We start from the raw sequence: 25,497 nt of genomic DNA, 5'->3' as shown, positions 1-25,497 counted from the left end.
GTTAAAGAAGTCAGACGGCCCAAACAGGCAACAGCACACAGCTCGGAGACACGGCAAAATTACAGTGCTCTCGACAGGTACACCCAATAGAAAAACGTCTCCCATCTAACAGAACAGCTAGGTCTGCACTTCTTTGGAAACTCGGGGGACCACAACAGTGGCAGGCGCTGGCTCGTTGGTCTAGGGGTATGATTCTCGCTTAGGGTGCGAGAGGTCCCGGGTTCAAATCCCGGACGAGCCCGTTTTTAATTCTTTTGTATTACACTTTTCCAATTACTATGCATTGCCGATACGCACGCTCAAATTCCATGAACAACAATATCACAGCGACCAAGGGCTGATTGCACAATGGTTAAACGAGGACTGCAGTCTTTGTTGAGTCTGCAAAGCAACTGCTTATGCATTAAACACAATTCTGACGTAACAGACTATAAAACCATTCAGCATCGAGTTTCTGTAGTTTATACAGCACTGTTTATTTTGGTAACGCATGTGCTTGTTTTTTTTTTTTTTTTTTTGGTATGTAGTTTAAAACAACCACAAAACTAGTGTAACAGATGGGCATTTTGTAGGTACAATTGTTTGTGTACATGTACAATCTAGCACTAGAACGGGTTAATTCATCTTTTCACACTGCACTAGATGCTGCTAATACATTACCTACCTCAAGCAAACCTCAAGCAAACGTCAAGCAAGCATTGGTGGTTCAGTGGTAGAATTCTCGCCTGCCACGCGGGAGGCCCGGGTTCGATTCCCGGCCAATGCAACCTTCTTTTTTCTTGTACTTTATGTATACAATTACAGCCACACGCACCTGCCTTCAATCAGTAAAAAAAAAAAAAAAAATCTCCCCGTCGGGGAATTGAACCCCGGTCTCCCGCGTGACAGGCGGGGATACTGACCACTATACTAACGAGGAAGGCACACGCTCCCTGCCACTATGGCAACGCATTTAGTTGCAAAGCGTCTAAGTCAAAACTGCCTGCTGAGCTTAATGGTTTACGGATCGAAAACAGTATAGTACAAAACAATTTAAAAAAAAAAAAAACGGGCTCGTCCGGGATTTGAACCCGGGACCTCTCGCACCCAAAGCGAGAATCATACCCCTAGACCAACGAGCCAGCTTTCGGTTTTATCCGGCGGCCGACGCGTGATTCAGTCTCTGGCAGCAAAATAAGTGCAGCATGACCAGAGTCCCGTTCCGTCTGCCGGTGCGGAATGCTGCTGGCACCTCAGAGGAGGGGGGGCTTAATACTCGCCAACGCAACCTTCTTTATTTTTTGGCATTCTTATAGTGCTGCTTTTTTTTTTTTTTTTTTTTTAATTTCGCAGCACGAAAACTAGGATTCACATGTGTTTCACGTAACACTTTTTCAATTCATTCATCTGGTCACAGTGTTTTACCGCTACAGCAGGACCCGGCAATGCTTTTAATGCAATCGGCATTAAAAGCTGCCACGTCAGTGGAGAACTGCACGAGTACTCTCGCTCTCATTTCAGACAAGGGGATTTGAATTGCCTTCTAGCCGCTCTCGCTCACGCCGGGCGCCGTGGCGTGTGTCTGTAATGCCAGCTACAGGGGCAGGTTGAGGCTGGCGGATCGCTTGAGCACGGGAGCTCTGTGCTGCAACTGGCTGTGCCGATCGGGAGTCCGCACTTAGCACGGCATCGACATGGCATTTCTGGGGGAGCTCGTGAATGCCAGGTCGTCTAAGGAGGGGTGAACCGGCCCAGGTCGGGAACGGAGCAGGTCAAAACCCCCGTGTCGCACCAGTAGTGGGACTGCTCCTGTGAGCGGATGTTGCAGTGCATCCTTTGCAAAACAACGAAACCCAGCCTCCTTTTTTTTCTATTTATTTTTTGAAGTACATGCTGACTAACTGATCCATTCCAAACATATCAAAACGAAATCCCACCTAAACTACTTTCCTCATTTATAGCGACCGCTTCTCGATGAACATAGAAATGCTAGCCGCCAGTTAAAGAAGTCAGACGGCCCAAACAGGCAACAGCACACAGCTCGGAGACACGGCAAAATTACAGTGGTCTCGACAGGTACACCCAATAGAAAAACGTCTCCCATCTAACAGAACAGCTAGGTCTGCACTTCTTTGGAAACTCGGGGGACCACAACAGTGGCAGGCGCTGGCTCGTTGGTCTAGGGGTATGATTCTCGCTTAGGGTGCGAGAGGTCCCGGGTTCAAATCCCGGACGAGCCCGTTTTTAATTCTTTTGTATTACACTTTTCCAATTACTATGCATTGCCGATACGCACGCTCAAATTCCATGAACAACAATATCACAGCGACCAAGGGCTGATTGCACAATGGTTAAACGAGGACTGCAGTCTTTGTTGAGTCTGCAAAGCAACTGCTTATGCATTAAACACAATTCTGACGTAACAGACTATAAAACCATTCAGCATCGAGTTTCTGTAGTTTATACAGCACTGTTTATTTTGGTAACGCATGTGCTTGTTTTTTTTTTTTTTTTTTGGTATGTAGTTTAAAACAACCACAAAACTAGTGTAACAGATGGGCATTTTGTACGTACAATTGTTTGTGTACATGTACAATCTAGCACTAGAACGGGTTAATTCATCTTTTCACACTGCACTAGATGCTGCTAATACATTACCTACCTCAAGCAAACCTCAAGCAAACGTCAAGCAAGCATTGGTGGTTCAGTGGTAGAATTCTCGCCTGCCACGCGGGAGGCCCGGGTTCGATTCCCGGCCAATGCAACCTTCTTTTTTACTTTATGTATACAATTACAGCCACACGCACCTGCCTTCAATCAGTAAAAAAAAAAAAAAAATCTCCCCGTCGGGGAATTGAACCCCGGTCTCCCGCGTGACAGGCGGGGATACTGACCACTATACTAACGAGGAAGGCACACGCTCCGTGCCACTATGGCAACGCATTTAGTTGCAAAGCGTCTAAGTCAAAACTGCCTGCTGAGCTTAATGGTTTACGGATCGAAAACAGTATAGTACAAAACAATTAAAAAAAAAAAAAAACGGGCTCATCCGGGATTTGAACCCGGGACCTCTCGCACCCAAAGCGAGAATCATACCCCTAGACCAACGAGCCAGCTTTCGGTTTTATCCGGCGGCCGACGCGTGATTCAGTCTCTGGCAGCAAAATAAGTGCAGCATGACCAGAGTCCCGTTCCGTCTGCCGGTGCGGAATGCTGCTGGGACCTCAGAGGAGGGGGGGCTTAATACTCGCCAACGCAACCTTCTTTATTTTTTGGCATTCTTATAGTGCTGCTTTTTTTTTTTTTTTTTTTTTAATTTCGCAGCACGAAAACTAGGATTCACATGTGTTTCACGTAACACTTTTTCAATTCATTCATCTGGTCACAGTGTTTTACCGCTACAGCAGGACCCGGCAATGCTTTTAATGCAATCGGCATTAAAAGCTGCCACGTCAGTGGAGAACTGCACGAGTACTCTCGCTCTCATTTCAGACAAGGGGATTTGAATTGCCTTCTAGCCGCTCTCGCTCACGCCGGGCGCCGTGGCGTGTGTCTGTAATGCCAGCTACAGGGGCAGGTTGAGGCTGGCGGATCGCTTGAGCACGGGAGCTCTGTGCTGCAACTGGCTGTGCCGATCGGGAGTCTGCACTTAGCACGGCATCGACATGGCATTTCTGGGGGAGCTCGTGAATGCCAGGTCGTCTAAGGAGGGGTGAACCGGCCCAGGTCGGGAACGGAGCAGGTCAAAACCCCCGTGTCGCACCAGTAGTGGGACTGCTCCTGTGAGCGGATGTTGCAGTGCATCCTTTGCAAAACAACGAAACCCAGCCTCCTTTTTTTTCTATTTATTTTTTGAAGTACATGCTGACTAACTGATCCATTCCAAACATATCAAAACGAAATCCCACCTAAACTACTTTCCTCATTTATAGCGACCGCTTCTCGATGAACATAGAAATGCTAGCCGCCAGTTAAAGAAGTCAGACGGCCCAAACAGGCAACAGCACACAGCTCGGAGACACGGCAAAATTACAGTGGTCTCGACAGGTACACCCAATAGAAAAACGTCTCCCATCTAACAGAACAGCTAGGTCTGCACTTCTTTGGAAACTCGGGGGACCACAACAGTGGCAGGCGCTGGCTCGTTGGTCTAGGGGTATGATTCTCGCTTAGGGTGCGAGAGGTCCCGGGTTCAAATCCCGGACGAGCCCGTTTTTAATTCTTTTGTATTACACTTTTCCAATTACTATGCATTGCCGATACGCACGCTCAAATTCCATGAACAACAATATCACAGCGACCAAGGGCTGATTGCACAATGGTTAAACGAGGACTGCAGTCTTTGTTGAGTCTGCAAAGCAACTGCTTATGCATTAAACACAATTCTGACGTAACAGACTATAAAACCATTCAGCATCGAGTTTCTGTAGTTTATACAGCACTGTTTATTTTGGTAACGCATGTGCTTGTTTTTTTTTTTTTTTTTTTGGTATGTAGTTTAAAACAACCACAAAACTAGTGTAACAGATGGGCATTTTGTAGGTACAATTGTTTGTGTACATGTACAATCTAGCACTAGAACGGGTTAATTCATCTTTTCACACTGCACTAGATGCTGCTAATACATTACCTACCTCAAGCAAACCTCAAGCAAACGTCAAGCAAGCATTGGTGGTTCAGTGGTAGAATTCTCGCCTGCCACGCGGGAGGCCCGGGTTCGATTCCCGGCCAATGCAACCTTCTTTTTTCTTGTACTTTATGTATACAATTACAGCCACACGCACCTGCCTTCAATCAGTAAAAAAAAAAAAAAAAATCTCCCCGTCGGGGAATTGAACCCCGGTCTCCCGCGTGACAGGCGGGGATACTGACCACTATACTAACGAGGAAGGCACACGCTCCCTGCCACTATGGCAACGCATTTAGTTGCAAAGCGTCTAAGTCAAAACTGCCTGCTGAGCTTAATGGTTTACGGATCGAAAACAGTATAGTACAAAACAATTAAAAAAAAAAAAAAACGGGCTCGTCCGGGATTTGAACCCGGGACCTCTCGCACCCAAAGCGAGAATCATACCCCTAGACCAACGAGCCAGCTTTCGGTTTTATCCGGCGGCCGACGCGTGATTCAGTCTCTGGCAGCAAAATAAGTGCAGCATGACCAGAGTCCCGTTCCGTCTGCCGGTGCGGAATGCTGCTGGCACCTCAGAGGAGGGGGGGCTTAATACTCGCCAACGCAACCTTCTTTATTTTTTGGCATTCTTATAGTGCTGCTTTTTTTTTTTTTTTTTTTTTAATTTCGCAGCACGAAAACTAGGATTCACATGTGTTTCACGTAACACTTTTTCAATTCATTCATCTGGTCACAGTGTTTTACCACTACAGCAGGACCCGGCAATGCTTTTAATGCAATCGGCATTAAAAGCTGCCACGTCAGTGGAGAACTGCACGAGTACTCTCGCTCTCATTTCAGACAAGGGGATTTGAATTGCCTTCTAGCCGCTCTCGCTCACGCCGGGCGCCATGGCGTGTGTCTGTAATGCCAGCTACAGGGGCAGGTTGAGGCTGGCGGATCGCTTGAGCACGGGAGCTCTGTGCTGCAACTGGCTGTGCCGATCGGGAGTCCGCACTTAGCACGGCATCGACATGGCATTTCTGGGGGAGCTCGTGAATGCCAGGTCGTCTAAGGAGGGGTGAACCGGCCCAGGTCGGGAACGGAGCAGGTCAAAACCCCCGTGTCGCACCAGTAGTGGGACTGCTCCTGTGAGCGGATGTTGCAGTGCATCCTTTGCAAAACAACGAAACCCAGCCTCCTTTTTTTTCTATTTATTTTTTGAAGTACATGCTGACTAACTGATCCATTCCAAACATATCAAAACGAAATCCCACCTAAACTACTTTCCTCATTTATAGCGACCGCTTCTCGATGAACATAGAAATGCTAGCCGCCAGTTAAAGAAGTCAGACGGCCCAAACAGGCAACAGCACACAGCTCGGAGACACGGCAAAATTACAGTGGTCTCGACAGGTACACCCAATAGAAAAACGTCTCCCATCTAACAGAACAGCTAGGTCTGCACTTCTTTGAAAACTCGGGGGACCACAACAGTGGCAGGCGCTGGCTCGTTGGTCTAGGGGTATGATTCTCGCTTAGGGTGCGAGAGGTCCCGGGTTCAAATCCCGGACGAGCCCGTTTTTAATTCTTTTGTATTACACTTTTCCAATTACTATGCATTGCCGATACGCACGCTCAAATTCCATGAACAACAATATCACAGCGACCAAGGGCTGATTGCACAATGGTTAAACGAGGACTGCAGTCTTTGTTGAGTCTGCAAAGCAACTGCTTATGCATTAAACACAATTCTGACGTAACAGACTATAAAACCATTCAGCATCGAGTTTCTGTAGTTTATACAGCACTGTTTATTTTGGTAACGCATGTGCTTGTTTTTTTTTTTTTTTTTTGGTATGTAGTTTAAAACAACCACAAAACTAGTGTAACAGATGGGCATTTTGTACGTACAATTGTTTGTGTACATGTACAATCTAGCACTAGAACGGGTTAATTCATCTTTTCACACTGCACTAGATGCTGCTAATACATTACCTACCTCAAGCAAACCTCAAGCAAACGTCAAGCAAGCATTGGTGGTTCAGTGGTAGAATTCTCACCTGCCACGCGGGAGGCCCGGGTTCGATTCCCGGCCAATGCAACCTTCTTTTTTACTTTATGTATACAATTACAGCCACACGCACCTGCCTTCAATCAGTAAAAAAAAAATAAAAATCTCCCCGTCGGGGAATTGAACCCCGGTCTCCCGCGTGACAGGCGGGGATACTGACCACTATACTAACGAGGAAGGCACACGCTCCGTGCCACTATGGCAACGCATTTAGTTGCAAAGCGTCTAAGTCAAAACTGCCTGCTGAGCTTAATGGTTTACGGATCGAAAACAGTATAGTACAAAACAATTAAAAAAAAAAAAAAAACGGGCTCGTCCGGGATTTGAACCCGGGACCTCTCGCACCCAAAGCGAGAATCATACCCCTAGACCAACGAGCCAGCTTTCGGTTTTATCCGGCGGCCGACGCGTGATTCAGTCTCTGGCAGCAAAATAAGTGCAGCATGACCAGAGTCCCGTTCCGTCTGCCGGTGCGGAATGCTGCTGGCACCTCAGAGGAGGGGGGGCTTAATACTCGCCAACGCAACCTTCTTTATTTTTTGGCATTCTTATAGTGCTGCTTTTTTTTTTTTTTTTTTTTTTTTTTTTTTTTTTTTTTAAATTCGCAGCACGAAAACTAGGATTCACATGTGTTTCACGTAACACTTTTTCAATTCATTCATCTGGTCACAGTGTTTTACCGCTACAGCAGGACCCGGCAATGCTTTTAATGCAATCGGCATTAAAAGCTGCCACGTCAGTGGAGAACTGCACGAGTACTCTCGCTCTCATTTCAGACAAGGGGATTTGAATTGCCTTCTAGCCGCTCTCGCTCACGCCGGGCGCCGTGGCGTGTGTCTGTAATGCCAGCTACAGGGGCAGGTTGAGGCTGGCGGATCGCTTGAGCACGGGAGCTCTGTGCTGCAACTGGCTGTGCCGATCGGGAGTCCGCACTTAGCACGGCATCGACATGGCATTTCTGGGGGAGCTCGTGAATGCCAGGTCGTCTAAGGAGGGGTGAACCGGCCCAGGTCGGGAACGGAGCAGGTCAAAACCCCCGTGTCGCACCAGTAGTGGGACTGCTCCTGTGAGCGGATGTTGCAGTGCATCCTTTGCAAAACAACGAAACCCAGCCTCCTTTTTTTTCTATTTATTTTTTGAAGTACATGCTGACTAACTGATCCATTCCAAACATATCAAAACGAAATCCCACCTAAACTACTTTCCTCATTTATAGCGACCGCTTCTCGATGAACATAGAAATGCTAGCCGCCAGTTAAAGAAGTCAGACGGCCCAAACAGGCAACAGCACACAGCTCGGAGACACGGCAAAATTACAGTGCTCTCGACAGGTACACCCAATAGAAAAACGTCTCCCATCTAACAGAACAGCTAGGTCTGCACTTCTTTGGAAACTCGCGGGACCACAACAGTGGCAGGCGCTGGCTCGTTGGTCTAGGGGTATGATTCTCGCTTAGGGTGCGAGAGGTCCCGGGTTCAAATTCCGGACGAGCCCGTTTTTAATTCTTTTGTATTACACTTTTCCAATTACTATGCATTGCCGATACGCACGCTCAAATTCCATGAACAACAATATCACAGCGACCAAGGGCTGATTGCACAATGGTTAAACGAGGACTGCAGTCTTTGTTGAGTCTGCAAAGCAACTGCTTATGCATTAAACACAATTCTGACGTAACAGACTATAAAACCATTCAGCATCGAGTTTCTGTAGTTTATACAGCACTGTTTATTTTGGTAACGCATGTGCTTGTTTTTTTTTTTTTTTTTTGGTATGTAGTTTAAAACAACCACAAAACTAGTGTAACAGATGGGCATTTTGTAGGTACAATTGTTTGTGTACATGTACAATCTAGCACTAGAACGGGTTAATTCATCTTTTCACACTGCACTAGATGCTGCTAATACATTACCTACCTCAAGCAAACCTCAAGCAAACGTCAAGCAAGCATTGGTGGTTCAGTGGTAGAATTCTCGCCTGCCACGCGGGAGGCCCGGGTTCGATTCCCGGCCAATGCAACCTTCTTTTTTACTTTATGTATACAATTACAGCCACACGCACCTGCCTACAATCAGTAAAAAAAAAAAAAAAAATCTCCCCGTCGGGGAATTGAACCCCGGTCTCCCGCGTGACAGGCGGGGATACTGACCACTATACTAACGAGGAAGGCACACGCTCCCTGCCACTATGGCAACGCATTTAGTTGCAAAGCGTCTAAGTCAAAACTGCCTGCTGAGCTTAATGGTTTACGGATCGAAAACAGTATAGTACAAAACAATTAAAAAAAAAAAAAAACGGGCTCGTCCGGGATTTGAACCCGGGACCTCTTGCACCCAAAGCGAGAATCATACCCCTAGACCAACGAGCCAGCTTTCGGTTTTATCCGGCGGCCGACGCGTGATTCAGTCTCTGGCAGCAAAATAAGTGCAGCATGACCAGAGTGCCGTTCTGTCTGCCGGTGCGGAATGCTGCTGGCACCTCAGAGGAGGGGGGGCTTAATACTCGCCAACGCAACCTTCTTTATTTTTTGGCATTCTTATAGTGCTGCTTTTTTTTTTTTTTTTTTTTTTTTTTTTTTTAAATTCGCAGCACGAAAACTAGGATTCACATGTGTTTAACGTAACACTTTTTCAATTCATTCATCTGGTCACAGTGTTTTACCGCTACAGCAGGACCCGGCAATGCTTTTAATGCAATCGGCATTAAAAGCTGCCACGTCAGTGGAGAACTGCACGAGTACTCTCGCTCTCATTTCAGACAAGGGGATTTGAATTGCCTTCTAGCCGCTCTCGCTCACGCCGGGCGCCGTGGCGTGTGTCTGTAATGCCAGCTACAGGGGCAGGTTGAGGCTGGCGGATCGCTTGAGCACGGGAGCTCTGTGCTGCAACTGGCTGTGCCGATCGGGAGTCCGCACTTAGCACGGCATCGACATGGCATTTCTGGGGGAGCTCGTGAATGCCAGGTCGTCTAAGGAGGGGTGAACCGGCCCAGGTCGGGAACGGAGCAGGTCAAAACCCCCGTGTCGCACCAGTAGTGGGACTGCTCCTGTGAGCGGATGTTGCAGTGCATCCTTTGCAAAACAACGAAACCCAGCCTCCTTTTTTTTCTATTTATTTTTTGAAGTACATGCTGACTAACTGATCCATTCCAAACATATCAAAACGAAATCCCACCTAAACTACTTTCCTCATTTATAGCGACCGCTTCTCGATGAACATAGAAATGCTAGCCGCCAGTTAAAGAAGTCAGACGGCCCAAACAGGCAACAGCACACAGCTCGGAGACACGGCAAAATTACAGTGCTCTCGACAGGTACACCCAATAGAAAAACGTCTCCCATCTAACAGAACAGCTAGGTCTGCACTTCTTTGGAAACTCGGGGGACCACAACAGTGGCAGGCGCTGGCTCGTTGGTCTAGGGGTATGATTCTCGCTTAGGGTGCGAGAGGTCCCGGGTTCAAATCCCGGACGAGCCCGTTTTTAATTCTTTTGTATTACACTTTTCCAATTACTATGCATTGCCGATACGCACGCTCAAATTCCATGAACAACAATATCACAGCGACCAAGGGCTGATTGCACAATGGTTAAACGAGGACTGCAGTCTTTGTTGAGTCTGCAAAGCAACTGCTTATGCATTAAACACAATTCTGACGTAACAGACTATAAAACCATTCAGCATCGAGTTTCTGTAGTTTATACAGCACTGTTTATTTTGGTAACGCATGTGCTTGTTTTTTTTTTTTTTTTTTGGTATGTAGTTTAAAACAACCACAAAACTAGTGTAACAGATGGGCATTTTGTAGGTACAATTGTTTGTGTACATGTACAATCTAGCACTAGAACGGGTTAATTCATCTTTTCACACTGCACTAGATGCTGCTAATACATTACCTACCTCAAGCAAACCTCAAGCAAACCTCAAGCAAACGTCAAGCAAGCATTGGTGGTTCAGTGGTAGAATTCTCACCTGCCACGCGGGAGGCCCGGGTTCGATTCCCGGCCAATGCAACCTTCTTTTTTACTTTATGTATACAATTACAGCCACACGCACCTGCCTTCAATCAGTAAAAAAAAAAAAAAAATCTCCCCGTCGGGGAATTGAACCCCGGTCTCCCGCGTGACAGGCGGGGATACTGACCACTATACTAACGAGGAAGGCACACGCTCCCTGCCACTATGGCAACGCATTTAGTTGCAAAGCGTCTAAGTCAAAACTGCCTGCTGAGCTTAATGGTTTACGGATCGAAAACAGTATAGTACAAAACAATTAAAAAAAAAAAAAACGGTCTCGTCCGGGATTTGAAACCGGGACCTCTCGCACCCAAAGCGAGAATCATACCCCTAGACCAACGAGCCAGCTTTCGGTTTTATCCGGCGGCCGACGCGTGATTCAGTCTCTGGCAGCAAAATAAGTGCAGCATGACCAGAGTCCCGTTCCGTCTGCCGGTGCGGAATGCTGCTGGCACCTCAGAGGAGGGGGGGCTTAATACTCGCCAACGCAACCTTCTTTATTTTTTGGCATTCTTATAGTGCTGCTTTTTTTTTTTTTTTTTTTTTTTTTTTTTTTTAATTCGCAGCACGAAAACTAGGATTCACATGTGTTTAACGTAACACTTTTTCAATTCATTCATCTGGTCACAGTGTTTTACCGCTACAGCAGGACCCGGCAATGCTTTTAATGCAATCGGCATTAAAAGCTGCCACGTCAGTGGAGAACTGCACGAGTACTCTCGCTCTCATTTCAGACAAGGGGATTTGAATTGCCTTCTAGCCGCTCTCGCTCACGCCGGGCGCCGTGGCGTGTGTCTGTAATGCCAGCTACAGGGGCAGGTTGAGGCTGGCGGATCGCTTGAGCACGGGAGCTCTGTGCTGCAACTGGCTGTGCCGATCGGGAGTCCGCACTTAGCACGGCATCGACATGGCATTTCTGGGGGAGCTCGTGAATGCCAGGTCGTCTAAGGAGGGGTGAACCGGCCCAGGTCGGGAACGGAGCAGGTCAAAACCCCCGTGTCGCACCAGTAGTGGGACTGCTCCTGTGAGCGGATGTTGCAGTGCATCCTTTGCAAAACAACGAAACCCAGCCTCCTTTTTTTTCTATTTATTTTTTGAAGTACATGCTGACTAACTGATCCATTCCAAACATATCAAAACGAAATCCCACCTAAACTACTTTCCTCATTTATAGCGACCGCTTCTCGATGAACATAGAAATGCTAGCCGCCAGTTAAAGAAGTCAGACGGCCCAAACAGGCAACAGCACACAGCTCGGAGACACGGCAAAATTACAGTGCTCTCGACAGGTACACCCAATAGAAAAACGTCTCCCATCTAACAGAACAGCTAGGTCTGCACTTCTTTGGAAACTCGCGGGACCACAGCAGTGGCAGGCGCTGGCTCGTTGGTCTAGGGGTATGATTCTCGCTTAGGGTGCGAGAGGTCCCGGGTTCAAATCCCGGACGAGCCCGTTTTTAATTCTTTTGTATTACACTTTTCCAATTACTATGCATTGCCGATACGCACGCTCAAATTCCATGAACAACAATATCACAGCGACCAAGGGCTGATTGCACAATGGTTAAACGAGGACTGCAGTCTTTGTTGAGTCTGCAAAGCAACTGCTTATGCATTAAACACAATTCTGACGTAACAGACTATAAAACCATTCAGCATCGAGTTTCTGTAGTTTATACAGCACTGTTTATTTTGGTAACGCATGTGCTTGTTTTTTTTTTTTTTTTTTGGTATGTAGTTTAAAACAACCACAAAACTAGTGTAACAGATGGGCATTTTGTAGGTACAATTGTTTGTGTACATGTACAATCTAGCACTAGAACGGGTTAATTCATCTTTTCACACTGCACTAGATGCTGCTAATACATTACCTACCTCAAGCAAACCTCAAGCAAACGTCAAGCAAGCATTGGTGGTTCAGTGGTAGAATTCTCGCCTGCCACGCGGGAGGCCCGGGTTCGATTCCCGGCCAATGCAACCTTCTTTTTTACTTTATGTATACAATTACAGCCACACGCACCTGCCTTCAATCAGTAAAAAAAAAAAAAAATCTCCCCGTCGGGGAATTGAACCCCGGTCTCCCGCGTGACAGGCGGGGATACTGACCACTATACTAACGAGGAAGGAACACGCTCCCTGCCACTATGGCAACGCATTTAGTTGCAAAGCGTCTAAGTCAAAACTGCCTGCTGAGCTTAATGGTTTACGGATCGAAAACAGTATAGTACAAAACAATTAAAAAAAAAAAACGGGCTCGTCCGGGATTTGAACCCGGGACCTCTCGCACCCAAAGCGAGAATCATACCCCTAGACCAACGAGCCAGCTTTCAGTTTTATGCGGCGGCCGACGCGTGATTCAGTCTCTGGCAGCAAAATAAGTGCAGCATGACCAGAGTCCCGTTCCGTCTGCCGGTGCGGAATGCTGCTGGCACCTCAGAGGAGGGGGGGCTTAATACTCGCCAACGCAACCTTCTTTATTTTTTGGCATTCTTACAGTGCTGCTTTTTTTTTTTTTTTTTTTAAATTCGCAGCACGAAAACTAGGATTCACATGTGTTTCACGTAACACTTTTTCAATTCATTCATCTGGTCACAGTGTTTTACCGCTACAGCAGGACCCGGCAATGCTTTTAATGCAATCGGCATTAAAAGCTGCCACGTCAGTGGAGAACTGCACGAGTACTCTCGCTCTCATTTCAGACAAGGGGATTTGAATTGCCTTCTAGCCGCTCTCGCTCACGCCGGGCGCCGTGGCGTGTGTCTGTAATGCCAGCTACAGGGGCAGGTTGAGGCTGGCGGATCGCTTGAGCACGGGAGCTTTGTGCTGCAACTGGCTGTGCCGATCGGGAGTCCGCACTTAGCACGGCATCGACATGGCATTTCTGGGGGAGCTCGTGAATGCCAGGTCGTCTAAGGAGGGGTGAACCGGCCCAGGTCGGGAACGGAGCAGGTCAAAACCCCCGTGTCGCACCAGTAGTGGGACTGCTCCTGTGAGCAGATGTTGCAGTGCATCCTTTGCAAAACAACGATACCCAGCCTCCTTTTTTTCTATTTATTTTTTGAAGTACATGCTGACTAACTGATCCATTCCAAACATATCAAAACGAAATCCCACCTAAACTACTTTCCTCATTTATAGCGACCGCTTCTCGATGAACATAGAAATGCTAGCCGCCAGTTAAAGAAGTCAGACGGCCCAAACAGGCAACAGCACACAGCTCGGAGACACGGCAAAATTACAGTGCTCTCGACAGGTACACCCAATAGAAAAACGTCTCCCATCTAACAGAACAGCTAGGTCTGCACTTCTTTGGAAACTCGGGGGACCACAACAGTGGCAGGCGCTGGCTCGTTGGTCTAGGGGTATGATTCTCGCTTAGGGTGCGAGAGGTCCCGGGTTCAAATCCCGGACGAGCCCGTTTTTAATTCTTTTGTATTACACTTTTCCAATTACTATGCATTGCCGATACGCACGCTCAAATTCCATGAACAACAATATCACAGCGACCAAGGGCTGATTGCACAATGGTTAAACGAGGACTGCAGTCTTTGTTGAGTCTGCAAAGCAACTGCTTATGCAATAAACACAATTCTGACGTAACAGACTATAAAACCATTCAGCATCGAGTTTCTGTAGTTTATACAGCACTGTTTATTTTGGTAACGCATGTGCTTGTTTGTTTTTTTTTTTTTTGGTATGTAGTTTAAAACAACCACAAAACTAGTGTAACAGATGGGCATTTTGTACGTACAATTGTTTGTGTACATGTACAATCTAGCACTAGAACGGGTTAATTCATCTTTTCACACTGCACTAGATGCTGCTAATACATTACCTACCTCAAGCAAACCTCAAGCAAACGTCAAGCAAGCATTGGTGGTTCAGTGGTAGAATTCTCGCCTGCCACGCGGGAGGCCCGGGTTCGATTCCCGGCCAATGCAACCTTCTTTTTTACTTTATGTATACAATTACAGCCACACGCACCTGCCTTCAATCAGTAAAAAAAAAATAAAAATCTCCCCGTCGGGGAATTGAACCCCGGTCTCCCGCGTGACAGGCGGGGATACTGACCACTATACTAACGAGGAAGGCACACGCTCCGTGCCACTATGGCAACGCATTTAGTTGCAAAGCGTCTAAGTCAAAACTGCCTGCTGAGCTTAATGGTTTACGGATCGAAAACAGTATAGTACAAAACAATTAAAAAAAAAAAAAAAACGGGCTCGTCCGGGATTTGAACCCGGGACCTCTCGCACCCAAAGCGAGAATCATACCCCTAGACCAACGAGCCAGCTTTCGGTTTTATCCGGCGGCCGACGCGTGATTCAGTCTCTGGCAGCAAAATAAGTGCAGCATGACCAGAGTCCCGTTCCGTCTGCCGGTGCGGAATGCTGCTGGCACCTCAGAGGAGGGGGGGCTTAATACTCGCCAACGCAACCTTCTTTATTTTTTGGCATTCTTATAGTGCTGCTTTTTTTTTTTTTTTTTTTAATTCGCAGCACGAAAACTAGGATTCACATGTGTTTCACGTAACACTTTTTCAATTCATTCATCTGGTCACAGTGTTTTACCGCTACAGCAGGACCCGGCAATGCTTTTAATGCAATCGGCATTAAAAGCTGCCACGTCAGTGGAGAACTGCACGAGTACTCTCGCTCTCATTTCAGACAAGGGGATTTGAATTGCCTTCTAGCCGCTCTCGCTCACGCCGGGCGCCGTGGCGTGTGTCTGTAATGCCAGCTACAGGGGCAGGTTGAGGCTGGCGGATCGCTTGAGCACGGGAGCTCTGTGCTGCAACTGGCTGTGCCGATCGGGAGTCCGCACTTAGCACGGCATCGACATGGCATTTCTGGGGGAGCTCGTGAATGCCAGATCGTCTAAGGAGGGGTGAACCGGCCCAGGTCGGGAACGGAGCAGCTCAAAACCCCCGTGTCGCACCAGTAGTGGGACTGCTCCTGTGAGCGGATGTTGCAGTGCATCCTTTGCAAAACAACGAAACCCAGCCTCCTTTTTTTTCTATTTATTTTTTGAAGTACATGCTGACTAACTGATCCATTCCAAACATATCAAAACGAAATCCCACCTAAACTACTTTCCTCATTTATAGCGACCGCTTCTCGATGAACATAGAAATGCTAGCCGCCAGTTAAAGAAGTCAGACGGCCCAAACAGGCAACAGCACACAGCTCGGAGACACGGCAAAATTACAGTGCTCTCGACAGGTACACCCAATAGAAAAACGTCTCCCATCTAACAGAACAGCTAGGTCTGCACTTCTTTGGAAACTCGGGGGACCACATCAGTGGCAGGCGCTGGCTCGTTGGTCTAGGGGTATGATTCTCGCTTAGGGTGCGAGAGGTCCCGGGTTCAAATCCCGGACGAGCCCGTTTTTAATTCTTTTGTATTACACTTTTCCAATTACTATGCATTGCCGATACGCACGCTCAAATTCCATGAACAACAATATCACAGCGACCAAGGGCTGATTGCACAATGGTTAAACGAGGACTGCAGTCTTTGTTGAGTCTGCAAAGCAACTGCTTATGCATTAAACACAATTCTGACGTAACAGACTATAAAACCATTCAGCATCGAGTTTCTGTAGTTTATACAGCACTGTTTATTTTGGTAACGCATGTGCTTGTTTTTTTTTTTTTTTTTGGTATGTAGTTTAAAACAACCACAAAACTAGTGTAACAGATGGGCATTTTGTACGTACAATTGTTTGTGTACATGTACAATCTAGCACTAGAACGGGTTAATTCATCTTTTCACACTGCACTAGATGCTGCTAATACATTACCTACCTCAAGCAAACCTCAAGCAAACGTCAAGCAAGCATTGGTGGTTCAGTGGTAGAATTCTCGCCTGCCACGCGGGAGGCCCGGGTTCGATTCCCGGCCAATGCAACCTTCTTTTTTACTTTATGTATACAATTACTGCCACACGCACCTGCCTTCAATCAGTAAAAAAAAAAAAAAAAAATCTCCCCGTCGGGGAATTGAACCCCGGTCTCCCGCGTGACAGGCGGGGATACTGACCACTATACTAACGAGGAAGGCACACGCTCCGTGCCACTATGGCAACGCATTTAGTTGCAAAGCGTCTAAGTCAAAACTGCCTGCTGAGCTTAATGGTTTACGGATCGAAAACAGTATAGTACAAAACAATTAAAAAAAAAAAAAAACGGGCTCGTCCGGGATTTGAACCCGGGACCTCTCGCACCCAAAGCGAGAATCATACCCCTAGACCAACGAGCCAGCTTTCGGTTTTATCCGGCGGCCGACGCGTGATTCAGTCTCTGGCAGCAAAATAAGTGCAGCATGACCAGAGTCCCGTTCCGTCTGCCGGTGCGGAATGCTGCTGGCACCTCAGAGGAGGGGGGGCTTAATACTCGCCAACGCAACCTTCTTTATTTTTTGGCATTCTTATATAGTGCTGCTTTTTTTTTTTTTTTTTTAAATTCGCAGCACGAAAACTAGGATTCACATGTGTTTCACGTAACACTTTTTCAATTCATTCATCTGGTCACAGTGTTTTACCGCTACAGCAGGACCCGGCAATGCTTTTAATGCAATCGGCATTAAAAGCTGCCACGTCAGTGGAGAACTGCACGAGTACTCTCGCTCTCATTTCAGACAAGGGGATTTGAATTGCCTTCTAGCCGCTCTCGCTCACGCCGGGCGCCGTGGCGTGTGTCTGTAATGCCAGCTACAGGGGCAGGTTGAGGCTGGCGGATCGCTTGAGCACGGGAGCTCTGTGCTGCAACTGGCTGTGCCGATCGGGAGTCCGCACTTAGCACGGCATCGACATGGCATTTCTGGGGGAGCTCGTGAATGCCAGGTCGTCTAAGGAGGGGTGAACCGGCCCAGGTCGGGAACGGAGCAGGTCAAAACCCCCGTGTCGCACCAGTAGTGGGACTGCTCCTGTGAGCGGATGTTGCAGTGCATCCTTTGCAAAACAACGAAACCCAGCCTCCTTTTTTTTCTATTTATTTTTTGAAGTACATGCTGACTAACTGATCCATTCCAAACATATCAAAACGAAATCCCACCTAAACTACTTTCCTCATTTATAGCGACCGCTTCTCGATGAACATAGAAATGCTAGCCGCCAGTTAAAGAAGTCAGACGGCCCAAACAGGCAACAGCACACAGCTCGGAGACACGGCAAAATTACAGTGCTCTCGACAGGTACACCCAATAGAAAAACGTCTCCCATCTAACAGAACAGCTAGGTCTGCACTTCTTTGGAAACTCGGGGGACCACATCAGTGGCAGGCGCTGGCTCGTTGGTCTAGGGGTATGATTCTCGCTTAGGGTGCGAGAGGTCCCGGGTTCAAATCCCGGACGAGCCCGTTTTTAATTCTTTTGTATTACACTTTTCCAATTACTATGCATTGCCGATACGCACGCTCAAATTCCATGAACAACAATATCACAGCGACCAAGGGCTGATTGCACAATGGTTAAACGAGGACTGCAGTCTTTGTTGAGTCTGCAAAGCAACTGCTTATGCATTAAACACAATTCTGACGTAACAGACTATAAAACCATTCAGCATCGAGTTTCTGTAGTTTATACAGCACTGTTTATTTTGGTAACGCATGTGCTTGTTTTTTTTTTTTTTTTTTGGTATGTAGTTTAAAACAACCACAAAACTAGTGTAACAGATGGGCATTTTGTACGTACAATTGTTTGTGTACATGTACAATCTAGCACTAGAACGGGTTAATTCATCTTTTCACACTGCACTAGATGCTGCTAATACATTACCTACCTCAAGCAAACCTCAAGCAAACGTCAAGCAAGCATTGGTGGTTCAGTGGTAGAATTCTCGCCTGCCACGCGGGAGGCCCGGGTTCGATTCCCGGCCAATGCAACCTTCTTTTTTACTTTATGTATACAATTACAGCCACACGCACCTGCCTTCAATCAGTAAAAAAAAAAAAAAAAATCTCCCCGTCGGGGAATTGAACCCCGGTCTCCCGCGTGACAGGCGGGGATACTGACCACTATACTAACGAGGAAGGCACACGCTCCGTGCCACTATGGCAACGCATTTAGTTGCAAAGCGTCTAAGTCAAAACTGCCTGCTGAGCTTAATGGTTTACGGATCGAAAACAGTATAGTACAAAACAATTAAAAAAAAAAAAAAACGGGCTCGTCCGGGATTTGAACCCGGGACCTCTCGCACCCAAAGCGAGAATCATACTCCTAGACCAACGAGCCAGCTTTCGGTTTTATCCGGCGGCCGACGCGTGATTCAGTCTCTGGCAGCAAAATAAGTGCAGCATGACCAGAGTCCCGTTCCGTCTGCCGGTGCGGAATGCTGCTGGCACCTCAGAGGAGGGGGGGCTTAATACTCGCCAACGCAACCTTCTTTATTTTTTGGCATTCTTATATAGTGCTGCTTTTTTTTTTTTTTTTTTTTAAATTCGCAGCACGAAAACTAGGATTCACATGTGTTTCACGTAACACTTTTTCAATTCATTCATCTGGTCACAGTGTTTTACCGCTACAGCAGGACCCGGCAATGCTTTTAATGCAATCGGCATTAAAAGCTGCCACGTCAGTGGAGAACTGCACGAGTACTCTCACTCTCATTTCAGACAAGGGGATTTGAATTGCCTTCTAGCCGCTCTCGCTCACGCCGGGCGCCGTGGCGTGTGTCTGTAATGCCAGCTACAGGGGCAGGTTGAGGCTGGCGGATCGCTTGAGCACGGGAGCTCTGTGCTGCAACTGGCTGTGCCGATCGGGAGTCCGCACTTAGCACGGCATCGACATGGCATTTCTGGGGGAGCTCGTGAATGCCAGGTCGTCATAGGAGGGGTGAACCGGCCCAGGTCGGGAACGGAGCAGGTCAAAACCCCCGTGTCACACCAGTAGTGGGACTGCTCCTGTGAGCGGATGTTGCAGTGCATCCTTTGCAAAACAACGAAACCCAGCCTCCTTTTTTTTCTATTTATTTTTTGAAGTACATGCTGACTAACTGATCCATTCCAAACATATCAAAACGAAATCCCACCTAAACTACTTTCCTCATTTATAGCGACCGCTTCTCGATGAACATAGAAATGCTAGCCGCCAGTTAAAGAAGTCAGACGGCCCAAACAGGCAACAGCACACAGCTCGGAGACACGGCAAAATTACAGTGCTCTCGACAGGTACACCCAATAGAAAAACGTCTCCCATCTAACAGAACAGCTAGGTCTGCACTTCTTTGGAAACTCGGGGGACCACATCAGTGGCAGGCGCTGGCTCGTTGGTCTAGGGGTATGATTCTCGCTTAGGGTGCGAGAGGTCCCGGGTTCAAATCCCGGACGAGCCCGTTTTTAATTCTTTTGTATTACACTTTTCCAATTACTATGCATTGCCGATACGCACGCTCAAATTCCATGAACAACAATATCACAGCGACCAAGGGCTGATTGCACAATGGTTAAACGAGGACTGCAGTCTTTGTTGAGTCTGCAAAGCAACTGCTTATGCATTAAACACAATTCTGACGTAACAGACTATAAAACCATTCAGCATCGAGTTTCTGTAGTTTATACAGCACTGTTTATTTTGGTAACGCATGTGCTTGTTTTTTTTTTTTTTTTTTTGGTATGTAGTTTAAAACAACCACAAAACTAGTGTAACAGATGGGCATTTTGTACGTACAATTGTTTGTGTACATGTACAATCTAGCACTAGAACGGGTTAATTCATCTTTTCACACTGCACTAGATGCTGCTAATACATTACCTACCTCAAGCAAACCTCAAGCAAACGTCAAGCAAGCATTGGTGGTTCAGTGGTAGAATTCTCGCCTGCCACGCGGGAGGCCCGGGTTCGATTCCCGGCCAATGCAACCTTCTTTTTTACTTTATGTATACAATTACAGCCACACGCACCTGCCTTCAATCAGTAAAAAAAAAAAAAAAAATCTCCCCGTCGGGGAATTGAACCCCGGTCTCCCGCGTGACAGGCGGGGATACTGACCACTATACTAACGAGGAAGGCACACGCTCCCTGCCACTATGGCAACGCATTTAGTTGCAAAGCGTCTAAGTCAAAACTGCCTGCTGAGCTTAATGGTTTACGGATCGAAAACAGTATAGTACAAAACAATTAAAAAAAAAAAAAAACAGGCTCGTCCGGGATTTGAACCCGGGACCTCTCGCACCCAAAGCGAGAATCATACCCCTAGACCAACGAGCCAGCTTTCGGTTTTATCCGGCGGCCGACGCGTGATTCAGTCTCTGGCAGCAAAATAAGTGCAGCATGACCAGAGTCCCGTTCCGTCTGCCGGTGCGGAATGCTGCTGGCACCTCAGAGGAGGGGGGGCTTAATACTCGCCAACGCAACCTTCTTTATTTTTTGGCATTCTTATATAGTGCTGCTTTTTTTTTTTTTTTTTTTTTTTTTTTTTTTTTTAAATTCGCAGCACGAAAACTAGGATTCACATGTGTTTCACGTAACACTTTTTCAATTCATTCATCTGGTCACAGTGTTTTACCGCTACAGCAGGACCCGGCAATGCTTTTAATGCAATCGGCATTAAAAGCTGCCACGTCAGTGGAGAACTGCACGAGTACTCTCGCTCTCATTTCAGACAAGGGGATTTGAATTGCCTTCTAGCCGCTCTCGCTCACGCCGGGCGCCGTGGCGTGTGTCTGTAATGCCAGCTACAGGGGCAGGTTGAGGCTGGCGGATCGCTTGAGCACGGGAGCTCTGTGCTGCAACTGGCTGTGCCGATCGGGAGTCCGCACGGCATCGACATGGCATTTCTGGGGGAGCTCGTGAATGCCAGGTCGTCTAAGGAGGGGTGAACCGGCCCAGGTCGGGAACGGAGCAGGTCAAAACCCCCGTGTCGCACCAGTAGTGGGACTGCTCCTGTGAGCGGATGTTGCAGTGCATCCTTTGCAAAACAACGAAACCCAGCCTCCTTTTTTTTCTATTTATTTTTTGAAGTACATGCTGACTAACTGATCCATTCCAAACATATCAAAACGAAATCCCACCTAAACTACTTTCCTCATTTATAGCGACCGCTTCTCGATGAACATAGAAATGCTAGCCGCCAGTTAAAGAAGTCAGACGGCCCAAACAGGCAACAGCACACAGCTCGGAGACACGGCAAAATTACAGTGCTCTCGACAGGTACACCCAATAGAAAAACGTCTCCCATCTAACAGAACAGCTAGGTCTGCACTTCTTTGGAAACTCGGGGGACCACAACAGTGGCAGGCGCTGGCTCGTTGGTCTAGGGGTATGATTCTCGCTTAGGGTGCGAGAGGTCCCGGGTTCAAATCCCGGACGAGCCCGTTTTTAATTCTTTTGTATTACACTTTTCCAATTACTATGCATTGCCGATACGCACGCTCAAATTCCATGAACAACAATATCACAGCGACCAAGGGCTGATTGCACAATGGTTAAACGAGGACTGCAGTCTTTGTTGAGTCTGCAAAGCAACTGCTTATGCATTAAACACAATTCTGACGTAACAGACTATAAAACCATTCAGCATCGAGTTTCTGTAGTTTATACAGCACTGTTTATTTTGGTAACGCATCTGCTTGTTTTTTTTTTTTTTTTTTTGGTATGTAGTTTAAAACAACCACAAAACTAGTGTAACAGATGGGCATTTTGTACGTACAATTGTTTGTGTACATGTACAATCTAGCACTAGAACGGGTTAATTCATCTTTTCACACTGCACTAGATGCTGCTAATACATTACCTACCTCAAGCAAACCTCAAGCAAACGTCAAGCAAGCATTGGTGGTTCAGTGTTAGAATTCTCGCCTGCCACGCGGGAGGCCCGGGTTCGATTCCCGGCCAATGCAACCTTCTTTATTTTTTGGCATTCTTATATAGTGCTGCTTTTTTTTTTTTTTTTTTTAAATTCGCAGCACGAAAACTAGGATTCACATGTGTTTCACGTAACACTTTTTCAATTCATTCATCTGGTCACAGTGTTTTACCGCTACAGCAGGACCCGGCAATGCTTTTAATGCAATCGGCATTAAAAGCTGCCACGTCAGTGGAGAACTGCACGAGTACTCTCGCTCTCATTTCAGACAAGGGGATTTGAATTGCCTTCTAGCCGCTCTCGCTCACGCCGGGCGCCGTGGCGTGTGTCTGTAATGCCAGCTACAGGGGCAGGTTGAGGCTGGCGGATCGCTTGAGCACGGGAGCTCTGTGCTGCAACTGGCTGTGCCGATCGGGAGTCCGCACTTAGCACGGCATCGACATGGCATTTCTGGGGGAGCTCGTGAATGCCAGGTCGTCTAAGGAGGGGTGAACCGGCCCAGGTCGGGAACGGAGCAGGTCAAAACCCCCGTGTCGCACCAGTAGTGGGACTGCTCCTGTGAGCGGATGTTGCAGTGCATCCTTTGCAAAACAACGAAACCCAGCCTCCTTTTTTTTCTATTTATTTTTTGAAGTACATGCTGACTAACTGATCCATTCCAAACATATCAAAACGAAATCCCACCTAAACTACTTTCCTCATTTATAGCGACCGCTTCTCGATGAACATAGAAATGCTAGCCGCCAGTTAAAGAAGTCAGACGGCCCAAACAGGCAACAGCACACAGCTCGGAGACACGGCAAAATTACAGTGCTCTCGACAGGTACACCCAATAGAAAAACGTCTCCCATCTAACAGAACAGCTAGGTCTGCACTTCTTTGGAAACTCGGGGGACCACAACAGTGGCAGGCGCTGGCTCGTTGGTCTAGGGGTATGATTCTCGCTTAGGGTGCGAGAGGTCCCGGGTTCAAATCCCGGACGAGCCCGTTTTTAATTCTTTTGTATTACACTTTTCCAATTACTATGCATTGCCGATACGCACGCTCAAATTCCATGAACAACAATATCACAGCGACCAAGGGCTGATTGCACAATGGTTAAACGAGGACTGCAGTCTTTGTTGAGTCTGCAAAGCAACTGCTTATGCATTAAACACAATTCTGACGTAACAGACTATAAAACCATTCAGCATCGAGTTTCTGTAGTTTATACAGCACTGTTTATTTTGGTAACGCATGTGCTTGTTTTTTTTTTTTTTTTTTGGTATGTAGTTTAAAACAACCACAAAACTAGTGTAACAGATGGGCATTTTGTACGTACAATTGTTTGTGTACATGTACAATCTAGCACTAGAACGGGTTAATTCATCTTTTCACACGGCACTAGATGCTGCTAATACATTACCTACCTCAAGCAAACCTCAAGCAAACGTCAAGCAAGCATTGGTGGTTCAGTGGTAGAATTCTCGCCTGCCACGCGGGAGGCCCGGGTTCGATTCCCGGCCAATGCAACCTTCTTTTTTACTTTATGTATACAATTACAGCCACACGCACCTGCCTTCAATCAGTAAAAAAAAAAAAAAAAATCTCCCCGTCGGGGAATTGAACCCCGGTCTCCCGCGTGACAGGCGGGGATACTGACCACTATACTAACGAGGAAGGCACACGCTCCGTGCCACTATGGCAACGCATTTAGTTGCAAAGCGTCTAAGTCAAAACTGCCTGCTGAGCTTAATGGTTTACGGATCGAAAACAGTATAGTACAAAACAATTAAAAAAAAAAAAAAACGGGCTCGTCCGGGATTTGAACCCGGGACCTCTCGCAACCAAAGCGAGAATCATACCCCTAGACCAACGAGCCAGCTTTCGGTTTTATCCGGCGGCCGACGCGTGATTCAGTCTCTGGCAGCAAAATAAGTGCAGCATGACCAGAGTCCCGTTCCGTCTGCCGGTGCGGAATGCTGCTGGCACCTCAGAGGAGGGGGGGCTTAATACTCGCCAACGCAACCTTCTTTATTTTTTGGCATTCTTATATAGTGCTGCTTTTTTTTTTTTTTTTTTAAATTCGCAGCACGAAAACTAGGATTCACATGTGTTTCACGTAACACTTTTTCAATTCATTCATCTGGTCACAGTGTTTTACTGCTACAGCAGGACCCGGCAATGCTTTTAATGCAATCGGCATTAAAAGCTGCCACGTCAGTGGAGAACTGCACGAGTACTCTCGCTCTCATTTCAGACAAGGGGATTTGAATTGCCTTCTAGCCGCTCTCGCTCACGCCGGGCGCCGTGGCGTGTGTCTGTAATGCCAGCTACAGGGGCAGGTTGAGGCTGGCGGATCGCTTGAGCACGGGAGCTCTGTGCTGCAACTGGCTGTGCCGATCGGGAGTCCGCACTTAGCACGGTATCGACATGGCATTTCTGGGGGAGCTCGTGAATGCCAGGTCGTCTAAGGAGGGGTGAACCGGCCCAGGTCGGGAACGGAGCAGGTCAAAACCCCCGTGTCGCACCAGTAGTGGGACTGCTCCTGTGAGCGGATGTTGCAGTGCATCCTTTGCAAAACAACGAAACCCAGCCTCCTTTTTTTTCTATTTATTTTTTGAAGTACATGCTGACTAACTGATCCATTCCAAACATATCAAAACGAAATCCCACCTAAACTACTTTCCTCATTTATAGCGACCGCTTCTCGATGAACATAGAAATGCTAGCCGCCAGTTAAAGAAGTCAGACGGCCCAAACAGGCAACAGCACACAGCTCGGAGACACGGCAAAATTACAGTGCTCTCGACAGGTACACCCAATAGAAAAACGTCTCCCATCTAACAGAACAGCTAGGTCTGCACTTCTTTGGAAACTCGGGGGACCACAACAGTGGCAGGCGCTGGCTCGTTGGTCTAGGGGTATGATTCTCGCTTAGGGTGCGAGAGGTCCCGGGTTCAAATCCCGGACGAGCCCGTTTTTAATTCTTTTGTATTACACTTTTCCAATTACTATGCATTGCCGATACGCACGCTC

The 25,497-nt window shown here is 47.2% G+C and overlaps 51 non-coding genes across 51 annotated transcripts; 27 read left to right on the top strand and 24 right to left on the bottom strand.

Moving 5' to 3' along the window:
* Positions 1–169: 169 nt before the first annotated feature.
* On the top strand, positions 170–241 carry trnap-agg (transfer RNA proline (anticodon AGG)). Its single transcript has one exon. It is a non-coding gene; the product is annotated as a tRNA-Pro (tRNA).
* Positions 242–695: 454 nt separating this feature from the next.
* On the top strand, positions 696–766 carry trnag-gcc (transfer RNA glycine (anticodon GCC)). The gene has a single exon. It is a non-coding gene; the product is annotated as a tRNA-Gly (tRNA).
* Positions 767–847: 81 nt separating this feature from the next.
* trnad-guc (transfer RNA aspartic acid (anticodon GUC)) lies at positions 848–919 on the bottom strand. Its single transcript has one exon. It is a non-coding gene; the product is annotated as a tRNA-Asp (tRNA).
* Positions 920–1,049: 130 nt separating this feature from the next.
* Positions 1,050–1,121, bottom strand: trnap-ugg (transfer RNA proline (anticodon UGG)). The gene has a single exon. It is a non-coding gene; the product is annotated as a tRNA-Pro (tRNA).
* Positions 1,122–2,147: 1,026 nt separating this feature from the next.
* On the top strand, positions 2,148–2,219 carry trnap-agg (transfer RNA proline (anticodon AGG)). The gene has a single exon. It is a non-coding gene; the product is annotated as a tRNA-Pro (tRNA).
* A 453-nt stretch (positions 2,220–2,672) lies between these two features.
* trnag-gcc (transfer RNA glycine (anticodon GCC)) lies at positions 2,673–2,743 on the top strand. The gene has a single exon. It is a non-coding gene; the product is annotated as a tRNA-Gly (tRNA).
* Positions 2,744–2,818: 75 nt separating this feature from the next.
* Positions 2,819–2,890, bottom strand: trnad-guc (transfer RNA aspartic acid (anticodon GUC)). Its single transcript has one exon. It is a non-coding gene; the product is annotated as a tRNA-Asp (tRNA).
* A 130-nt stretch (positions 2,891–3,020) lies between these two features.
* Positions 3,021–3,092, bottom strand: trnap-ugg (transfer RNA proline (anticodon UGG)). The gene has a single exon. It is a non-coding gene; the product is annotated as a tRNA-Pro (tRNA).
* A 1,026-nt stretch (positions 3,093–4,118) lies between these two features.
* Positions 4,119–4,190, top strand: trnap-agg (transfer RNA proline (anticodon AGG)). Its single transcript has one exon. It is a non-coding gene; the product is annotated as a tRNA-Pro (tRNA).
* A 454-nt stretch (positions 4,191–4,644) lies between these two features.
* Positions 4,645–4,715, top strand: trnag-gcc (transfer RNA glycine (anticodon GCC)). The gene has a single exon. It is a non-coding gene; the product is annotated as a tRNA-Gly (tRNA).
* Positions 4,716–4,796: 81 nt separating this feature from the next.
* Positions 4,797–4,868, bottom strand: trnad-guc (transfer RNA aspartic acid (anticodon GUC)). The gene has a single exon. It is a non-coding gene; the product is annotated as a tRNA-Asp (tRNA).
* A 130-nt stretch (positions 4,869–4,998) lies between these two features.
* On the bottom strand, positions 4,999–5,070 carry trnap-ugg (transfer RNA proline (anticodon UGG)). The gene has a single exon. It is a non-coding gene; the product is annotated as a tRNA-Pro (tRNA).
* A 1,026-nt stretch (positions 5,071–6,096) lies between these two features.
* trnap-agg (transfer RNA proline (anticodon AGG)) lies at positions 6,097–6,168 on the top strand. Its single transcript has one exon. It is a non-coding gene; the product is annotated as a tRNA-Pro (tRNA).
* A 453-nt stretch (positions 6,169–6,621) lies between these two features.
* Positions 6,622–6,692, top strand: trnag-gcc (transfer RNA glycine (anticodon GCC)). Its single transcript has one exon. It is a non-coding gene; the product is annotated as a tRNA-Gly (tRNA).
* Positions 6,693–6,767: 75 nt separating this feature from the next.
* On the bottom strand, positions 6,768–6,839 carry trnad-guc (transfer RNA aspartic acid (anticodon GUC)). The gene has a single exon. It is a non-coding gene; the product is annotated as a tRNA-Asp (tRNA).
* A 131-nt stretch (positions 6,840–6,970) lies between these two features.
* trnap-ugg (transfer RNA proline (anticodon UGG)) lies at positions 6,971–7,042 on the bottom strand. The gene has a single exon. It is a non-coding gene; the product is annotated as a tRNA-Pro (tRNA).
* A 1,043-nt stretch (positions 7,043–8,085) lies between these two features.
* On the top strand, positions 8,086–8,157 carry trnap-agg (transfer RNA proline (anticodon AGG)). Its single transcript has one exon. It is a non-coding gene; the product is annotated as a tRNA-Pro (tRNA).
* Positions 8,158–8,610: 453 nt separating this feature from the next.
* On the top strand, positions 8,611–8,681 carry trnag-gcc (transfer RNA glycine (anticodon GCC)). The gene has a single exon. It is a non-coding gene; the product is annotated as a tRNA-Gly (tRNA).
* Positions 8,682–8,757: 76 nt separating this feature from the next.
* trnad-guc (transfer RNA aspartic acid (anticodon GUC)) lies at positions 8,758–8,829 on the bottom strand. The gene has a single exon. It is a non-coding gene; the product is annotated as a tRNA-Asp (tRNA).
* A 130-nt stretch (positions 8,830–8,959) lies between these two features.
* Positions 8,960–9,031, bottom strand: trnap-ugg (transfer RNA proline (anticodon UGG)). Its single transcript has one exon. It is a non-coding gene; the product is annotated as a tRNA-Pro (tRNA).
* A 1,036-nt stretch (positions 9,032–10,067) lies between these two features.
* Positions 10,068–10,139, top strand: trnap-agg (transfer RNA proline (anticodon AGG)). The gene has a single exon. It is a non-coding gene; the product is annotated as a tRNA-Pro (tRNA).
* A 464-nt stretch (positions 10,140–10,603) lies between these two features.
* On the top strand, positions 10,604–10,674 carry trnag-gcc (transfer RNA glycine (anticodon GCC)). The gene has a single exon. It is a non-coding gene; the product is annotated as a tRNA-Gly (tRNA).
* A 75-nt stretch (positions 10,675–10,749) lies between these two features.
* trnad-guc (transfer RNA aspartic acid (anticodon GUC)) lies at positions 10,750–10,821 on the bottom strand. The gene has a single exon. It is a non-coding gene; the product is annotated as a tRNA-Asp (tRNA).
* Positions 10,822–10,949: 128 nt separating this feature from the next.
* trnap-ugg (transfer RNA proline (anticodon UGG)) lies at positions 10,950–11,022 on the bottom strand. Its single transcript has one exon. It is a non-coding gene; the product is annotated as a tRNA-Pro (tRNA).
* Positions 11,023–12,058: 1,036 nt separating this feature from the next.
* trnap-agg (transfer RNA proline (anticodon AGG)) lies at positions 12,059–12,130 on the top strand. The gene has a single exon. It is a non-coding gene; the product is annotated as a tRNA-Pro (tRNA).
* Positions 12,131–12,583: 453 nt separating this feature from the next.
* Positions 12,584–12,654, top strand: trnag-gcc (transfer RNA glycine (anticodon GCC)). The gene has a single exon. It is a non-coding gene; the product is annotated as a tRNA-Gly (tRNA).
* Positions 12,655–12,728: 74 nt separating this feature from the next.
* Positions 12,729–12,800, bottom strand: trnad-guc (transfer RNA aspartic acid (anticodon GUC)). Its single transcript has one exon. It is a non-coding gene; the product is annotated as a tRNA-Asp (tRNA).
* Positions 12,801–12,927: 127 nt separating this feature from the next.
* On the bottom strand, positions 12,928–12,999 carry trnap-ugg (transfer RNA proline (anticodon UGG)). Its single transcript has one exon. It is a non-coding gene; the product is annotated as a tRNA-Pro (tRNA).
* Positions 13,000–14,022: 1,023 nt separating this feature from the next.
* Positions 14,023–14,094, top strand: trnap-agg (transfer RNA proline (anticodon AGG)). Its single transcript has one exon. It is a non-coding gene; the product is annotated as a tRNA-Pro (tRNA).
* A 453-nt stretch (positions 14,095–14,547) lies between these two features.
* On the top strand, positions 14,548–14,618 carry trnag-gcc (transfer RNA glycine (anticodon GCC)). Its single transcript has one exon. It is a non-coding gene; the product is annotated as a tRNA-Gly (tRNA).
* A 75-nt stretch (positions 14,619–14,693) lies between these two features.
* On the bottom strand, positions 14,694–14,765 carry trnad-guc (transfer RNA aspartic acid (anticodon GUC)). The gene has a single exon. It is a non-coding gene; the product is annotated as a tRNA-Asp (tRNA).
* Positions 14,766–14,896: 131 nt separating this feature from the next.
* On the bottom strand, positions 14,897–14,968 carry trnap-ugg (transfer RNA proline (anticodon UGG)). Its single transcript has one exon. It is a non-coding gene; the product is annotated as a tRNA-Pro (tRNA).
* Positions 14,969–15,991: 1,023 nt separating this feature from the next.
* Positions 15,992–16,063, top strand: trnap-agg (transfer RNA proline (anticodon AGG)). The gene has a single exon. It is a non-coding gene; the product is annotated as a tRNA-Pro (tRNA).
* A 452-nt stretch (positions 16,064–16,515) lies between these two features.
* Positions 16,516–16,586, top strand: trnag-gcc (transfer RNA glycine (anticodon GCC)). The gene has a single exon. It is a non-coding gene; the product is annotated as a tRNA-Gly (tRNA).
* Positions 16,587–16,663: 77 nt separating this feature from the next.
* trnad-guc (transfer RNA aspartic acid (anticodon GUC)) lies at positions 16,664–16,735 on the bottom strand. Its single transcript has one exon. It is a non-coding gene; the product is annotated as a tRNA-Asp (tRNA).
* Positions 16,736–16,865: 130 nt separating this feature from the next.
* On the bottom strand, positions 16,866–16,937 carry trnap-ugg (transfer RNA proline (anticodon UGG)). Its single transcript has one exon. It is a non-coding gene; the product is annotated as a tRNA-Pro (tRNA).
* Positions 16,938–17,962: 1,025 nt separating this feature from the next.
* trnap-agg (transfer RNA proline (anticodon AGG)) lies at positions 17,963–18,034 on the top strand. Its single transcript has one exon. It is a non-coding gene; the product is annotated as a tRNA-Pro (tRNA).
* A 453-nt stretch (positions 18,035–18,487) lies between these two features.
* trnag-gcc (transfer RNA glycine (anticodon GCC)) lies at positions 18,488–18,558 on the top strand. The gene has a single exon. It is a non-coding gene; the product is annotated as a tRNA-Gly (tRNA).
* A 76-nt stretch (positions 18,559–18,634) lies between these two features.
* Positions 18,635–18,706, bottom strand: trnad-guc (transfer RNA aspartic acid (anticodon GUC)). Its single transcript has one exon. It is a non-coding gene; the product is annotated as a tRNA-Asp (tRNA).
* A 130-nt stretch (positions 18,707–18,836) lies between these two features.
* Positions 18,837–18,908, bottom strand: trnap-ugg (transfer RNA proline (anticodon UGG)). The gene has a single exon. It is a non-coding gene; the product is annotated as a tRNA-Pro (tRNA).
* Positions 18,909–19,935: 1,027 nt separating this feature from the next.
* On the top strand, positions 19,936–20,007 carry trnap-agg (transfer RNA proline (anticodon AGG)). The gene has a single exon. It is a non-coding gene; the product is annotated as a tRNA-Pro (tRNA).
* Positions 20,008–20,461: 454 nt separating this feature from the next.
* trnag-gcc (transfer RNA glycine (anticodon GCC)) lies at positions 20,462–20,532 on the top strand. Its single transcript has one exon. It is a non-coding gene; the product is annotated as a tRNA-Gly (tRNA).
* A 76-nt stretch (positions 20,533–20,608) lies between these two features.
* Positions 20,609–20,680, bottom strand: trnad-guc (transfer RNA aspartic acid (anticodon GUC)). Its single transcript has one exon. It is a non-coding gene; the product is annotated as a tRNA-Asp (tRNA).
* A 130-nt stretch (positions 20,681–20,810) lies between these two features.
* On the bottom strand, positions 20,811–20,882 carry trnap-ugg (transfer RNA proline (anticodon UGG)). Its single transcript has one exon. It is a non-coding gene; the product is annotated as a tRNA-Pro (tRNA).
* A 1,034-nt stretch (positions 20,883–21,916) lies between these two features.
* On the top strand, positions 21,917–21,988 carry trnap-agg (transfer RNA proline (anticodon AGG)). Its single transcript has one exon. It is a non-coding gene; the product is annotated as a tRNA-Pro (tRNA).
* Positions 21,989–22,442: 454 nt separating this feature from the next.
* trnag-gcc (transfer RNA glycine (anticodon GCC)) lies at positions 22,443–22,513 on the top strand. Its single transcript has one exon. It is a non-coding gene; the product is annotated as a tRNA-Gly (tRNA).
* An 881-nt stretch (positions 22,514–23,394) lies between these two features.
* Positions 23,395–23,466, top strand: trnap-agg (transfer RNA proline (anticodon AGG)). The gene has a single exon. It is a non-coding gene; the product is annotated as a tRNA-Pro (tRNA).
* Positions 23,467–23,919: 453 nt separating this feature from the next.
* On the top strand, positions 23,920–23,990 carry trnag-gcc (transfer RNA glycine (anticodon GCC)). Its single transcript has one exon. It is a non-coding gene; the product is annotated as a tRNA-Gly (tRNA).
* Positions 23,991–24,066: 76 nt separating this feature from the next.
* Positions 24,067–24,138, bottom strand: trnad-guc (transfer RNA aspartic acid (anticodon GUC)). The gene has a single exon. It is a non-coding gene; the product is annotated as a tRNA-Asp (tRNA).
* Positions 24,139–24,268: 130 nt separating this feature from the next.
* Positions 24,269–24,340, bottom strand: trnap-ugg (transfer RNA proline (anticodon UGG)). The gene has a single exon. It is a non-coding gene; the product is annotated as a tRNA-Pro (tRNA).
* A 1,025-nt stretch (positions 24,341–25,365) lies between these two features.
* trnap-agg (transfer RNA proline (anticodon AGG)) lies at positions 25,366–25,437 on the top strand. Its single transcript has one exon. It is a non-coding gene; the product is annotated as a tRNA-Pro (tRNA).
* Positions 25,438–25,497: the final 60 nt, after the last annotated feature.

The sequence above is a fragment of the Acipenser ruthenus genome, chromosome 55 (genome assembly GCF_902713425.1).
Source record: "Acipenser ruthenus chromosome 55, fAciRut3.2 maternal haplotype, whole genome shotgun sequence".
NCBI lineage: Eukaryota > Metazoa > Chordata > Actinopteri > Acipenseriformes > Acipenseridae > Acipenser > Acipenser ruthenus.
Note: the sequence above shows the minus strand (reverse complement) of the source record. Positions and strands in the feature narration are given on the sequence as shown.